The sequence below is a fragment of the Colossoma macropomum genome, unplaced genomic scaffold, assembly GCF_904425465.1.
Source record: "Colossoma macropomum unplaced genomic scaffold, Colossoma_macropomum, whole genome shotgun sequence".
Taxonomy (NCBI): Eukaryota; Metazoa; Chordata; class Actinopteri; order Characiformes; family Serrasalmidae; genus Colossoma; species Colossoma macropomum.
Window position 1 is genome coordinate 5,471 of NW_023495066.1, and position 14,233 is coordinate 19,703.

The window sequence follows — 14,233 nt, forward strand, 5'->3', positions numbered from 1 at the left end:
GTCTGAATATTTTTCAGCAGCCAGCAGCGAAACTAATAACAATCATGTGGTCAAAAACAAAAATAAACCTTTGCCAAAACCAATTTACACACACTCACACACAAGAATATATATATATATATATATATATATATATATATATATATATATATATATATAAACCTCATATCTCCAAAATGGTAACATTACAGGGGAAGAAATACTTTACTTTTAATGTAAGTCAATGGAACCAGAATTTGTCCTGAGTTATTTTGGGCCATTTCTTTTGGTTCATTCATCATGAAATTTACACACAAAATAAAGGACTACAGGCATTTTCAAATTGCCAAAAACTGAAAAAATGACAAAAATGGAGATAAAAGGTTTATATTTACATATATAAATGAGGTAACAAGAATTGGCTGGTCCTGGAGCTCTACCACACTGGAGAGTTCAGATCCAACACTGGGACCGTAACTTGGATCAGAATTTTAGTGAGGTCCACTTTGCAAAATGTTACCTACATCTGATAGTAAATAAAGTAACTCCTGAATATGAGAATTACTCACATTAAACATGTTATAAAAGGCTGTATCTATCAAACCCTAGCTAACGGGAAAGGCAGCTTTTCATACAGTTAATGAGAAAATATACAGTCTAATGTAGCTGCTGGTTTCTTAATGATGTCAGCTACATGATACTGTACCATCACTATGCTGGTTAACAGTGGATTTTCTCATGCTGGCTGTAGTTTGTTATGAGTAGGTAACACAGTACAGCTTTCATTTCTCTCTTAATCACTGATACAGCCAACTATGGAGCCTAAACTGAGCAGCTTCTGGACGCTGATTTAGCCAGAAATGTGTGAATGTCCCAAATAAAGAAATTAATAATGGAGCTTGCATTTTACATTAATATGGAAAAATGTACATGAATATGTACATTTATTATATTAATATAAATTATTTTAAACTATTTATAATAATATTATATCAATATAAACCTTTACATGTTTACCATAGTGATGCTATATGTTAGCCTATAGCATGTGTGCTGCATAACTGAAAAACTCAAGTAGTCAAAATTATTCTGGTACTCAGGGCAGCGTAGCGTCTCATACAGAGATAATCAGACTGGATAGCTTAGTCCAGGGATGAACCACAGCTGTTCTGAGGTCAGAGAACCTCTCACTGCTCACTGTGTGGTTAAAACTCTTTAGAAGCTTCAAGGACCTCAGAGTCCCAATGCTAGTTACAAAGACATCTTACTGATGCAAGTGCAGATAGTAACTGTTGCTAAGCAGTGATTGGAGAGTTTAGAAATAATGGCAGATTTTGACTGGCCATAATAGAGTGACAATGCACTGATCTGTAATAATTAAATATACCAGCCTTGCTTAAAATGTGATCACATCTTTCCAAACTGTGAAAATATCATTTTTATCGTGGTCAGTCCTGCATCTGCAGTGCCCACTCTGGTTCAGCTCTGCTATGGGCACGTGTCTTCATACCAAAGTACCATGAAACTTCACAGTATGCAAATCAGTCAGCCAGCGTTTCCGCCCCCTGATGACACCCTACTCGTGCTGATAAATGTGAAAGCATAGGAGCCGAGAGTGAGGAGAGGACCACCCTCACACGCTGAGCTAAACACCCCCAGCACCTCCTCACAAGGCTGCGATACGCCAGCTGTCTGTACCAGCTGTAAATAACCCAGTTAATCTGAGCTTAGTTTGGAATAAAGATCTTCACATTGCATCTGTGCGCACCCACTGAACAGACATCAGCGAAAAGCAACACTGGAACTTCGGAAAGCGAAACGGTTCAGGAAAGATTAATGTTAAATGGCTGACTGTGTCAACCTCTCATCTGTACAGCCTTCTCTGACGTTTTCTTGCTTTTCCGTAGTTCCAGTGTTGCCTGCTGTTGATTTCTGTCCAGTGAGTGCTGCACCGAGGGTTAAGTTTATGAAGGGGAACGTGAATTTGAGGGGGAACTGAATCAGATGTAACACCAGTAGGTGCCATGAACAGCTTGCAGGACGTAAGGATTTAGGGCCACTGCAGCAAAGCCTGGCTGACTGGTGATGCAGTCTGCGACCTTGATGTCAAACTGAAAGAAACTTAGACAGAGTTCAAAGAAATCCACTTTATTCATTCGGGATTCAGGGCATCTAAGAAATCAGGACTTGGGTCATACTGAATATAAACCTGCTGAACAGATAATTAGAAGCTGGCTGTCGCGGTTTTAGGGTTTTTATGTTCTACCATTCGGCGCCTCTGCCGCTCACTGCTAATCATTTTCTGGCACTACATTAACTCTGCTGCAGCTTGAGTCAGTGGCTCATATTGTTTAGGCTCAAGACGCACTGCCAGATCAGAAACATCTTCCCTCTGTGAAGATGGGGATGGTAGTAGAGAAAAATCTTCAACCTCGTAAAACTCTCAGTTACAAAAGTGCCATTTGATTTTGCCTCTCTCCATATTTTCTGGTAGCTAACGTACGCTAGCTCTAAAAACACAGCAGCCCAGCCACTGAGGATCCATTTACTAGTACCGTTAAGGTTTCCAGTGAATGTGGCTGAGTTGATATCGTCCAGCAGCTCTCCTGGATCTCTGTATAAAAAATGAATGATGTGACAGAGGCAGACAGTGCTGGATGTGGGCGTTTAGTTCCAGGCAGAGCTGTGTAGAGAGAGTCCCGTCATCTTCGTTCTCTCCAATGGACCATTTTTTCCAGCAATGGCGAATCGTGGAGCCTCTCAATAGTTCCTGGAAGTTAGCAGCAAATATTAGCAGCGCAGCCGAGTTTCAGAAGAATAGACTGAGATTCGCTTTTAAAGGGAAAAACATTTAAAGAATCAGTTTCTATATATTAAGCACATCTGAATCAAATGAACATGTATATTAAAGCATGTTAGTGGATAATCTGGACTAAATTAGTAGATTTAGGGAACGTTAACAGATAACAGATTAGGCCAGGATACTGAGTAAAATTAGCAACCCATACCTTTAACCATAAACAGCCTAGTAATTGTAAATTCCTCTCAATGTCATTTCATCCACCGTTGTTGAGTCTTAGAAAAAGGCTTCTAAACATGATTTTTCAGGGGGTGAGTGGGAGTTAAATATTAGTTAAGTATAACATTGGGGCAGAGCTTGTAGAGTGGTGGAGGAGGAGGTAAAATGAGGATATCGTTATCCATTTTGGAGTACAAGCTAATGTTAGTTATACAATAAAAAGAAAGCTATTTTCGTGATACGTCACTACTGATATAGATTTAGGGTGCATATTGGAGACTTTATAAGGTTTAAGGATTGCTTGTTTGCAGGCTTTGTGATTCTGTTGACTGTTATCTGTACATTATGTTGCAGGTTAGTTGATTTTGTATTAATGGCAAGAACCACAGGGGGATTCAACTCAGGCTAAAGACTCCCTATAATAAGACCACACCCCCACCCTGCACCCTGAGTCTCAACTCCCTGGGTTTTGCAATTCTTTACCTGTTTCTTATTTTTAATAAAAGCTTCCCAGTGGTGTGGCTTTTGTGAAACATATGCAATATCACATTTTATGTTGTTGTAATCTTTAGTGATGGTCACTAATTTAGTAATTGCTGCTGATTGCTTTTCTTCTCTCTGTGTCATTCTTACTACTTTCTCTGAACGATGCTGGGGAATAGATGCAAGGACAACGTGGAGATAAGGGCCCTGACAAACTGCCTGCCATACTATTCATGTGCATAATAAAAAGACAAGATGTCCTGTTCTGTCTGGATGTGATGTGATTTATTATTTCTTGTCCTGTCTGGATGTGATGTGTTTTATTATGTCCTGCCCTGTCTGAATATGATGTGTTTATTAGGTCCTGTCCTGTCTGGATGTGATGTGTTTATTATGTCCTGTCCTGACTGGATGTGATGTGTTTATTATGTCCTGTTCTGTCTGGATGTGGTGTGTTTATTATGTCCTGTCCTGTCTGGATGTGGTGTGTTTATTATGTCCTGTCCTGACTGGATGTGATGTGTTTATTATGTCCTGTTCTGTCTGGATGTGGTGTGTTTATTATGTCCTGTCCTGTCTGGATGTGATGTGTTTATTATGTCCTGTCCTGACTGGATGTGATGTGTTTATTATGTCCTGTTCTGTCTGGATGTGGTGTGTTTATTATGTCCTGTCCTGTCTGGATGTGATGTGTTTATTATGTCCTGTTCTGTCTGAATGTGGTGTGTTTTATTATGTCCTGTCCTGTCTGGATGTGATGTGTTTTATTTTGTCCTGTCTTGTCTGGATGTGATGTGTTTATTATGTCCTGTCCTGACTGGATGTGATGTCTTTTATTATGGCTTGTCCTGTCTGGATGTGATGTGTTCTATTATGTCCTATCCTGTATGAATGTGGTGTGTTTATTATGTCCTGTCCTGTCTGGATGTGATGTGTTTGATATATCCGATCTGGATGTGATGTGTTTATTATGTCCTGTCCTGTCTGGATGTGATGTGTTTATATGTCCTGTCCTGTCTGAATGTGATGTGTTTTTATTATGTCCTGTCCTGTCTGGATGTGATGTGTTTATATGTCCTGTCCTGTCTGGATGTGATGTGTTTATATGTCCTGTCCTGTCTGAATGTGATGTGTTTTATTATGTCCTGTCCTGTCTGGATGTGATGTGTTTATATGTCCTGTCCTGTCTGAATGTGATGTGTTTTATTATGTCCTGTCCTGTCTGGATGTGATGTGTTTATTACGTCCTGTCCTGGCTGGATGTGATGTGTTTTATTATGTCCTGTCCTGTCTGAATATGATGTGTTTATTATGTCCTGTCCTGTCTGGATATGATGTGTTTATTATGTCCTGTCCTGTCTGGATGTGATGTGTTTATATGTCCTGTCCTGTCTGGATGTGATGTGTTTATATGTCCTGTCCTGTCTGAATGTGATGTGTTTTATTATGTCCTGTCCTGTCTGGATGTGATGTCTTTTATTACGTCCTGTCCTGGCTGGATGTGATGTGTTTTTATTATGTCCTGCCCTGTCTGAATATGATGTGTTTATTATGTCCTGTCCTGTCTGGATATGATGTGTTTATTAGGTCCTGACTGGATGTGATGTGTTTGTTATTTCCTATCCTGTCTGGATATGATGTATTTATTCTGTCCTGTCTGGATGTGATGTGTTTATTATGTCCTGTCCTGTCTGGATGTGATGTCTTTTATTACGTCCTGTCCTGGCTGGATGTGATGTGTTTATTATGTCCTGTTCTGTCTGGATGTGTTTATTATGTCTTGTTCTGTCTGGATGTGATGTGTTTACTATGTCCGGTCCTGTCTGGATGTGTTTATTATGTCCTGTCCTGTCTGGATGTACTGTGTTTTATTATATCCTGTCCTGTCTGGATGTGATGTGTTTATTATGTCCTGTCCTGTCTGGATGTGTTTATTATGTCTTGTTCTGTCTGGTTGTGATGTGTTTACTATGTCCGGTCCTGTCTGGATGTACTGTGTTTTATTATATCCTGTCCTGCCTGGATGTGATGTGTTTTGTTATGTCCTGTCCTGTCTGGATGTGATGTGTTTATTCTGTCCTGTGCTGACTGGATGTGATGTGTTTATTATGTCCTGTCCTGCCTGGATGTGATGTGTTTTGTTATGTACTATCCTGTCTGGATGTGATGTGTTTTATTATGTCCAGTCCTGTCTGGATGTAATGTGTTTATTATGTCCTGTCCTGCCTGGATATGATGTGTTTATTATGTCCTGACCGGATGTGATGTGTTTGTTATGTCCTGTCCTGTCTGGATGTGATGTGTTTTATTATGTACTGTCCTGTCTGGATGTGGCATGTTTGTTATGTCGTATCAGGTCTGGATGTGATGTGTTTATTATGTCCTATCTGGATGTGATGTGTTTTTTATGTCATCTCCTGTCTGCATGTGATGTGTTTATTATGACCTGTCTGGATGTGATGTGTTTATTATGTCCTATCCTGTCTGGATGTGGTGTGTTTATTATGTCCTGTCCTGTCTGGATGTGATGTGTTTTATTTTGTCCTGTCTTGTCTGGATGTGATGTGTTTATTATGTCCTGTCCTGTCTGGATGAGGTGTGTTTATTATGTCCTGTCCTGTCTGGATGAGGTGTGTTTATTATGTCCTGTCCTGTCTGGATGTGATGTATTTTAATGTACCCTTTTTAATAGCAGATTTTTTCTTATGTAAGCTAAACAAATTTCTTTGGCTCCTTCTCCTTCTCTCCATTCTGAAAGTCATAAAGTTTACGTTAGTCATGAAGTTATTACGGATTATCAAGACCCTGGAATTACTTAAATTACCATGAATTAAAGATGTGTTAATGTGAGAAAATTAATCTGATCTCAGTTTTGAAACATCCCCTCTCTCTAAGTATATCAATAAACATTAGGACCTGACTGATCTGAACTACCATACGAGTTTAATAACATAATATCTATAATACTGAAAGTCAAAGCAATAAACAACGACAACACACCTTAAATCCATGCTGACCTCAACCCAACATGTCGATAAGGCAAGTAACGACAGCTGTTTAATCCTGAAATAGTGGTGAATTTGACTTCAAAATATATCATATTGGTGTAAACACACACACACATGTTGGTTTTCTATATAAATATTGTAAATCAGTGTATTTATTCACTAATTACCGAAAGATGTTCTGCCTCTCTGTGTTTATAGGTTTAAATCGCCCGCCAAGAACTTCCTGGAACTGTCTGAAGTGTATGTGAGTCACGTGACCATCAAGCATTTTGAAGGAGGGGTGTAGCTGGTATTTTTCCACTGTGTTCTGCGGTTTGTTTTTCAGTTCAGCTGAAAGTTCTCAACATCCTGCCTGGTGAGTACCAGCTGCTGCTGCAATGCAAACATTCCTGCACAACACTTGTAGGCATTAAGAAAACGTCACACGCAGTTCTATGCGGTTCCTTCATCCTGCTGCTTTGGCAAAAACGTCTGCATGGAAATAATTGGCACATATTGTAATGCTTTTGCAATATTTTTGCTTTATTTATTTATATTTGTGTGTGTGTGTGTGTGTGTGTGTGTGTGTGTATATGTCACTGTATGTTATCCAGCCAGATGCACTGCGCATTATGCAGACTGTTTTCAGCAGAGGTCTGTGTGTGTGTGTGTGTGTGTGTGCCTCTGTATGTTATCAGTAGAGGTCTCTGGGTGTGTGTGAGTGTGTGTGTGTTTGTGTGTGTATGTTTTTGAACTGTTTCTGCTGGATAGTTTCCAGATTTTCAAACAGCATCAGCTGTTTATAATAATAAGAATAATAATGATAATAATAACAGTATGTGTGCGTGTGTGTATATATATATATATATATATATATATATATATATATATATATATATATATATATAATTTATAGAATTTAGCGCATTTCCAGAGAGATTCACTGCGCTTCTCTCTCTGCTGATATATGTAGAGAGGCGGAGCTGCAGCCAAAGTCAGCTCAACAGGCTATGAACCAATCAGCTCACAATGCAAAAACACATAAACTAGTCTTGCGTGCTGGTTGGTGGAGCTCTGAGCCTCTACAGTGCCGCTGAAGGACACTGCACTGCCTTGCGAAACCCATTACATTTGCAAGGCAAAGCAAATTACCCTTTCTAATCTAAGGTGCTCCTTGAAAAAGACCCAGAATCGTGAGTCTTATACGCACCACATCTTCCGTGAGAACTGGCAGCTCTGGCTGATGATTAAACTGAGTTTACAGAAAATTTCCCTTCAAGAAAACAAACATCTGCGCGCGTGACGCTCAGTCCTGTTTACATACAAAACTATTACAGCGTGGCTCAACTTCCAGAAGAGCGCTGGATGAGGAAACTCGGTCACTGTGCAGATAAACAAAAGCAGACAGGACACAGAGGGCGGCTGTTGTTTTGATTTGAACTGCAGGTGGGGTCTCTAATCTCGCACTCAGTTAGGAATCTGTAGAAGCCCGTTCTGCCATCTGCTGGAGAATAAATGTAGTTCTTCTTCTCTCTCTTCTCTTTCTCCACTTCTGCCAGCTGTGTGTTAAATACTGACTTAGTATATGACAGCTTTTCTCCAAATAATGACCTGGTGCCTCAAAATGACTTCTTTTTTTTTAAATATTGACTTAATATCTCAGAATAAAGACTTTTTTATTGAGATTCTGACCTGTTTAACAATAACTACATTACAGAAAGTGAAGTATAAATTTCAGCATTATTAATCATTGTTACAAGACAGGTCATAGTCATTATTTCAACATACAAGTCAATATTTTAAGAAATCATTATTCTGGCATAGTAAGTTATTTTTGAGATACTAAGAATTAAAGTAAGTCATTATTTTGAGATCCTAAGTCTGAATTTTCTCAGTTCAGAATATCCTGCATGCAGTAGTTCCTCCAAACTCTCAAACTGAATCAGTTTTACGTTTTGTCAGATTTGACTACACTGAGCTTATTGGTTTTGATCAGTGGAGCTGAGTTCATTATTAGTTTTAAAGTATTTACTTATTGGTCTTAGAATGAAAGTTAATTTCAGTGTTAAAGAAACGGTTCATCAAAAAATCCCTCAGTTTTTCCCTTGTTTTCTGCTGGGATGTGGATCCACCAGACTGTGTGTTGAATCATTATAATAGTTAATAACTCATCGTTTTTCTTCTCACTTCATCAGTGAATCCTCCAGTTTTGATCATGAGTACCTACCTTCGGTTTTCGTCCTGTCGCTGGCCACCTGTGCAGGTGAGTGACCAACTAGTGGCCATTTTATAAAAGAGACTGCAGTCTAAATTAATCTATAATGTATTTATAGCTTTTACAGTACTGTGTAAAGTCTTTACAGTACTGTTTATACATAAAGCTGTACAAAAGCCAGAGACCAGTCGAGACAGCCGAAAAGTACAAACTATTAAACTTTCAGAATCACAAAAGGCAGAAAACACAACAACTAACTACAGTTTTTGTCTTGGTATGTATTGTATGTCCACTCTTTCCCTTTATTCCAGCTTCTGTTCTTCTCAGGAGACTCACTTTCAGTTTCTCAAAGAATCTGCAGACACACCTCCTTTTTAGATACACTGGTTGGTGCAACTGGTTGGTCTAATATTGGAAGGATGGAAGAGTTAAAGTGGCTGTAGGTCCACAAACAAAAAGAGTGGACAGATTAAATACTGACAGATTAAATATTGGGACTGAGTGCTGGAGATGTTTTTTAACCTCAGGTGAACCTCAGGTGAATCTTTAACCTCAGTTTAGACTGGACATTGAATAAGGCTGGTCTCTGACTTTGGTACAGGGCTTTATATATGTTAATATATATATTATATATATATATATATATATATATATATATATATATATATATATATATATAATATACTAATGTAAATATCCTTTAAATGTTTTGTGTTTTATATGTTATCCAGGCTCTGTAGCTGCACATCCACAGTCTTCATGTCTGCTACAGTGGGTTCCTCAGCTGTTCTTCCATGTGACTGGAGAAGTAAAGCCACCACAGAGTCAGCCAGCCAAACTCCTCATGTTGTGTGGCTCACTTTTGCTGGGACAGTGTTTGAGCGAAGGGGTGGGGATCAATATCAGGGTGAGGGGTATGAAGACCGTGTGGACGTTCCTGAAGATCACCTGCTGAAGGGGGACTGTTCACTGGAGTTGAAGAATATCAGACCTGAGGATGCAGGAATCTATGAAAGCTTCCTTGTTGTGAGAGAAATGAGAGATCTCTGAGTTCTAAAAGGGTTCTAGTCCAGAGTGTGGAGCTCTCAGTAGAAGGTAAGGAGATTAACTACAGTCAGAGTTATACAGTGAATCATTTGTGCCTTCATGGAATTTGATATTGTAATTCAGGTTAAGATGAACCAAACCTTTAATTGGGGTCTTTTTATAAACGATATGTTTTTTCTTATTTCCACACAGATGTTCCAGAGGAGAGTCACAGTGAAAGTAAAGCAGCAGCACGTGAGTGAATGTCTTTTACAAACCATTAGGCAGCACAGACACATGGGTCCACGGTAGCTTTTTAAATTCCTAAACATTTAATGTAGAGCAGCCTAACGAATGGATCCTCGACCAAAACAACCTCTCACTGGAAACCCAGACAACCGAACTGAAACTCTTCTTTTGGACACGTTCTGAGAAGAACCAACTCACTGGAAAAGACAGTAATGCTTAGAACAGTTGAAGGTAAAAGAGGAGGACCAGCTGCAAGATGGGTGGACACAGTCAGAATCAGGAATCAGGAAACAGCCAATCAGAAGCCTGAAGACTTAATAATGCTGTATTTACATGTTGGCAGTAGAAAACCTTGCTTATAGTACTGGACCATCGTAGGCAGTGAGGATTTGCACATTGATCATATTTAACCTTTCAGGAACTGATCAGCTGAAGAGCCACAGAAAGGACAGATAAACAAAAGAAGAAGGGAAACCAAGAGTTAAACAAGGACCGACACAGAGAAAGACAAACCTACAAAGGGCTGAATATAAACTAGAGGTTCAAATGGCAGAAATATTCGGACACATAGGCGACGCAGGATAAGACTCCGAACAGCCACAGGGGAATAAATACACAGGCTGAAGTGAGAAGATATGATGGAGACAGAGTGGAGACAGAAACCCAAACTAGACTGGGGCAGTAAGAGAACGAGGCAGAGACCGACCAGGGAAACGCTGAGTGTGTTTACATGCACTTAATAATCCGATAACTGCAGAAAATCAGATTTTATCAGTAATCCGATCAACACGTTTATATGCACTTAATAATCCGATAACTGCAGAAAATCAGATTTTATCAGTAATCCAATCAACACGTTTATATGCGCTTAATGATCCGATAACTGCAGAAAATCAGATTTTATCAGTAATCTGATCAACACGTTTATATGCACTTAATAATCCGATAACTGCAAAAAATCAGATTTTATCAGTAATCCAATCAACACGTTTATATGCACTTAATAATCCGATAACTGCAAAAAATCAGATTTTATCAGTAATCCAATCAACACGTTTATATGCACTTAATAATCCGATAACTGCAGAAAATCAGATTTTATCAGTAATCTGATCAACATGTTTACATGCACTTGGGTAATCAGATAATGGGAAACTCCAGGTCTACATGAGTCAGACAGTAATCAGATTTCTGCTTTACAACCAGCCAATAAACTCACAAAGAAGACGTGGCGTAAACGTAACGTAAAACTTAAACTTCATGCTGCAGTTTTTTTTAAAACCTCGAGTCACTTTACCTGAAAATATGAACATTCATAATCTATCAGATGAAGATTATTTAAACCCTTCATTTCGTCAAGCATGTATTTGGTTTCAGTGTTGCTCCAAAAGCATTTTGCTGCATCTCGCAGCAACGCTGCTCACTTATTTCTGATACCGCTGTCTGTTTTCACACATGCACAGACTGAGAAATCCGAATGAAATCAGAGTAAGAGTTTACATATACTGAGAAATCTGATTGCTGAGCTAAAATCCAAACTCTTTATCAGATTTCTTAACCCTTGTGTGGTGTTGGGGTCTGTGGGACCCGTTTCAATGTTTACCAGAAGAAAAATTATGCGATTTATTATTATTTCAAACTCAGATTTCTTGGCCTTTGCCCATTTTCTGTGAAGAACATATAAAGGAATACAATATCAGTGCCTTCACACTGTACACCCACACACTGTACACCCACACCCCCCCCACACACACACACCCCCCCTCCACTGGACCCGCAGGTAATAAAAATGTGAAGGTGCTGTGTCCCTTCCCAATGTCCACCTCCTATTTGGCCTGCTGGTGAGACCTCAAATCCAGAGAAGATAACACATCCCAAGAAGCCCAGCTCCTGCAGCCATCCTGAGCCAGCCTCAGGAGGAGGAGGCTGGTGTCCCTTCAGCCCACAGACCCACAGAACAACCATCTGCAGAAGCTCAAGTGAGTGTGAAATGCTGTTGCATATGTTATGTCTGACTTTCTTACTTTGAACAACTATAATGTGTGTGTGTATATGTGAGAGAGAGAGAGAGAGAGAGAGAGTGAGAGACAGACAGAGAAAGAGAGAGACAAAGAGACGGAAAGGTGTGAGAAAAATTCCTGATCTAATATTTTCATCATTCTAGGTTGCAGCCAGTAGCAACAAACAGTGCTGTGCTGTGTTTGGACCCAAGATGGACAGAAGGACACAGCGTACATGCATCATGTGCAAGAAACACATTTGCAACACACAGTAAAACAGTAAAAACACAGTAAAACTCTGCCCCTCATGTCTTGTATAGGCTGGCGTGAGTAGACTGTGTTCAGTAGGGCTGGTGTCTTATGTAGACTGATGTGGATTCTGTATCTGTTCAATGGTGCTGAGGCTTTTCAGACTAATATAAATGTGTTTATTTTCTCAGCATTGCTTCATTTAGATTTCCTCAAAATAAACGTTTTTCCACCCACATGTTGATATTGATGTTATTTTATCACAAAAATGGACAGCACTATTGTTTATAGATATGAACCAACAGAGGTAAATGGTAAATATTAATGGTAAATGGTAAATATCATATGCTGTCTTTATTGCCTGTTATTGGGATAAAGTAAACATCTGGTATTTTCACATAAATGGTTCTGGCTGTATAGATTTAAAAATAAAAAAATAAATAAATAAAAAAAAACGTGGTGGGTCCACCAGGCCCACAAACATTGGCTGACTGATAAATATATGAACACCACACAAGGGTCAATCAGATTTGTAGACCTTACTTCAATCTAAAAAATTGCTGTTTACACGACCATTTGGATAATCAGATAACTGCAGAAATCTGATTATGATCAGATTATTGAGTGCATGTAAACACACTCACTGATAATACAGCCCAAAGCAGCATGCAGCTATGGACACATTGGCATGGAGCAGTGGAACTTCTGCACTACGAAGTGTTTTCCCAGCTGAAAAAAAAACATAGAAACCATTGTGTCTATTGGTTCCCGATGGTTTTGTAATGATTTGGCTTTTTTAATGGGGTGATATCACAGTGTAAAGGATCCTGATGGTTTAACATGTGACCATGTGGCCTGATTCTTCAGCTGATTCTATATGCATTTGACCGTTTCCTAATAGGATCTAAAGGTGTTCTACAAGAAATGAATGGTTTCTATTGGAAACCATTAGGCCAATTCCCATTAGAGAGCAAAACCATTGGGTTTTAATCCTAATGGTTTCTAATGGTCCTTTTTTAGCAGGGTTGAACACAGGAATGTTTTGTTGTAGGTGACTAGGTCGGACCTCAGCTGTGAGCATTCAGTGAGCTAATCAGCCATGCAGACGTCGTAATGCAGATATTTTATGATGCACTACTTTGTGAATAATTGTGTGTAAACTGTGTGTGAATAATGGTGAAACTCCTTTGTTAGCCATGTTTAGCTTGCTAACCAGTACTGAAGTAATGAAGCTGTGTCAGCAGTGCTGTATAACAGATGGAGTAGTTTGGTACCAAAAGATCAGTCATAGTTAAGCGAATGTTTTAGAAATATTAAGCATTTTAAAGTATTTTAGTGCTCTGAAGTCTGACTCGTGCTAAAGAGAGTAAGAAGGTTGATGGTGTATTACGGATCTATCCAGCATATAAATCTAGTTCAAGTAACAAGTAAGTCTCAAGTCTTCACACTCAAGTCCTGTGTCAAGATAGTCGAGTCTTGATTCAAGTCCCGAGTCAGTACAGGCGAGTCTCAAGTCGAGTCAAGTCAGTAGTCCTGATCTTTGAGTCCTAAACAAGTCAGTCTGTGTTCTTCAGCTAATTTAAGCCCAAAACACTGAATAAAGGTAACAGTACTGTAGCCTTTTAATGAGCACGTTAGCAGCGTATGGCTGGATATTAATACACAATTAAGAATTTTTGGATGGTTCTTCAGAGTTTTTTTGTAAAGAAATGGTTCTAAAAAGAACCATGAACACTCATATAACCCTTTGCATTATTAAAGGGTTCTTTGCATCATGAAATGGTTCTTCAGATGAATGGAGAATGTTCTGTAGATGGTTCTGTATAGAACCTTTTTGAAAAGGGTTCTATAGAGCACCCAAAATGGTTCTTCTACTGTTGCGATGTCAAGCTTGTAACAATAGGAGAACACTTTTGGGTGCTCTATAGAACCCTTTTCAAAAAGGTTCTCCATCAATCTGAAGAACCATTTCATGATGCAAAGAACCCTTTAATAATGCAAAGGGTTATATGAGTGCTCAGGGTTC

The 14,233-nt window shown here is 39.1% G+C and overlaps 2 long non-coding RNA genes across 2 annotated transcripts; one reads left to right on the forward strand and one right to left on the reverse strand.

The window, feature by feature from the left end:
• Positions 1–2,616: 2,616 nt before the first annotated feature.
• On the reverse strand, positions 2,617–6,763 carry LOC118800978. The gene is made up of 3 exons (XR_005006415.1): positions 6,657–6,763; positions 6,482–6,544; positions 2,617–2,749 (listed from the first exon to the last, which is right to left on the reverse strand). It is a non-coding gene; the product is annotated as an uncharacterized LOC118800978 (long non-coding RNA).
• Positions 6,764–11,075: 4,312 nt separating this feature from the next.
• Positions 11,076–12,445, forward strand: LOC118800977. Its single transcript, XR_005006414.1, has 2 exons — positions 11,076–11,937; positions 12,123–12,445. It is a non-coding gene; the product is annotated as an uncharacterized LOC118800977 (long non-coding RNA).
• The last annotated feature ends 1,788 nt before the right edge of the window (positions 12,446–14,233 follow it).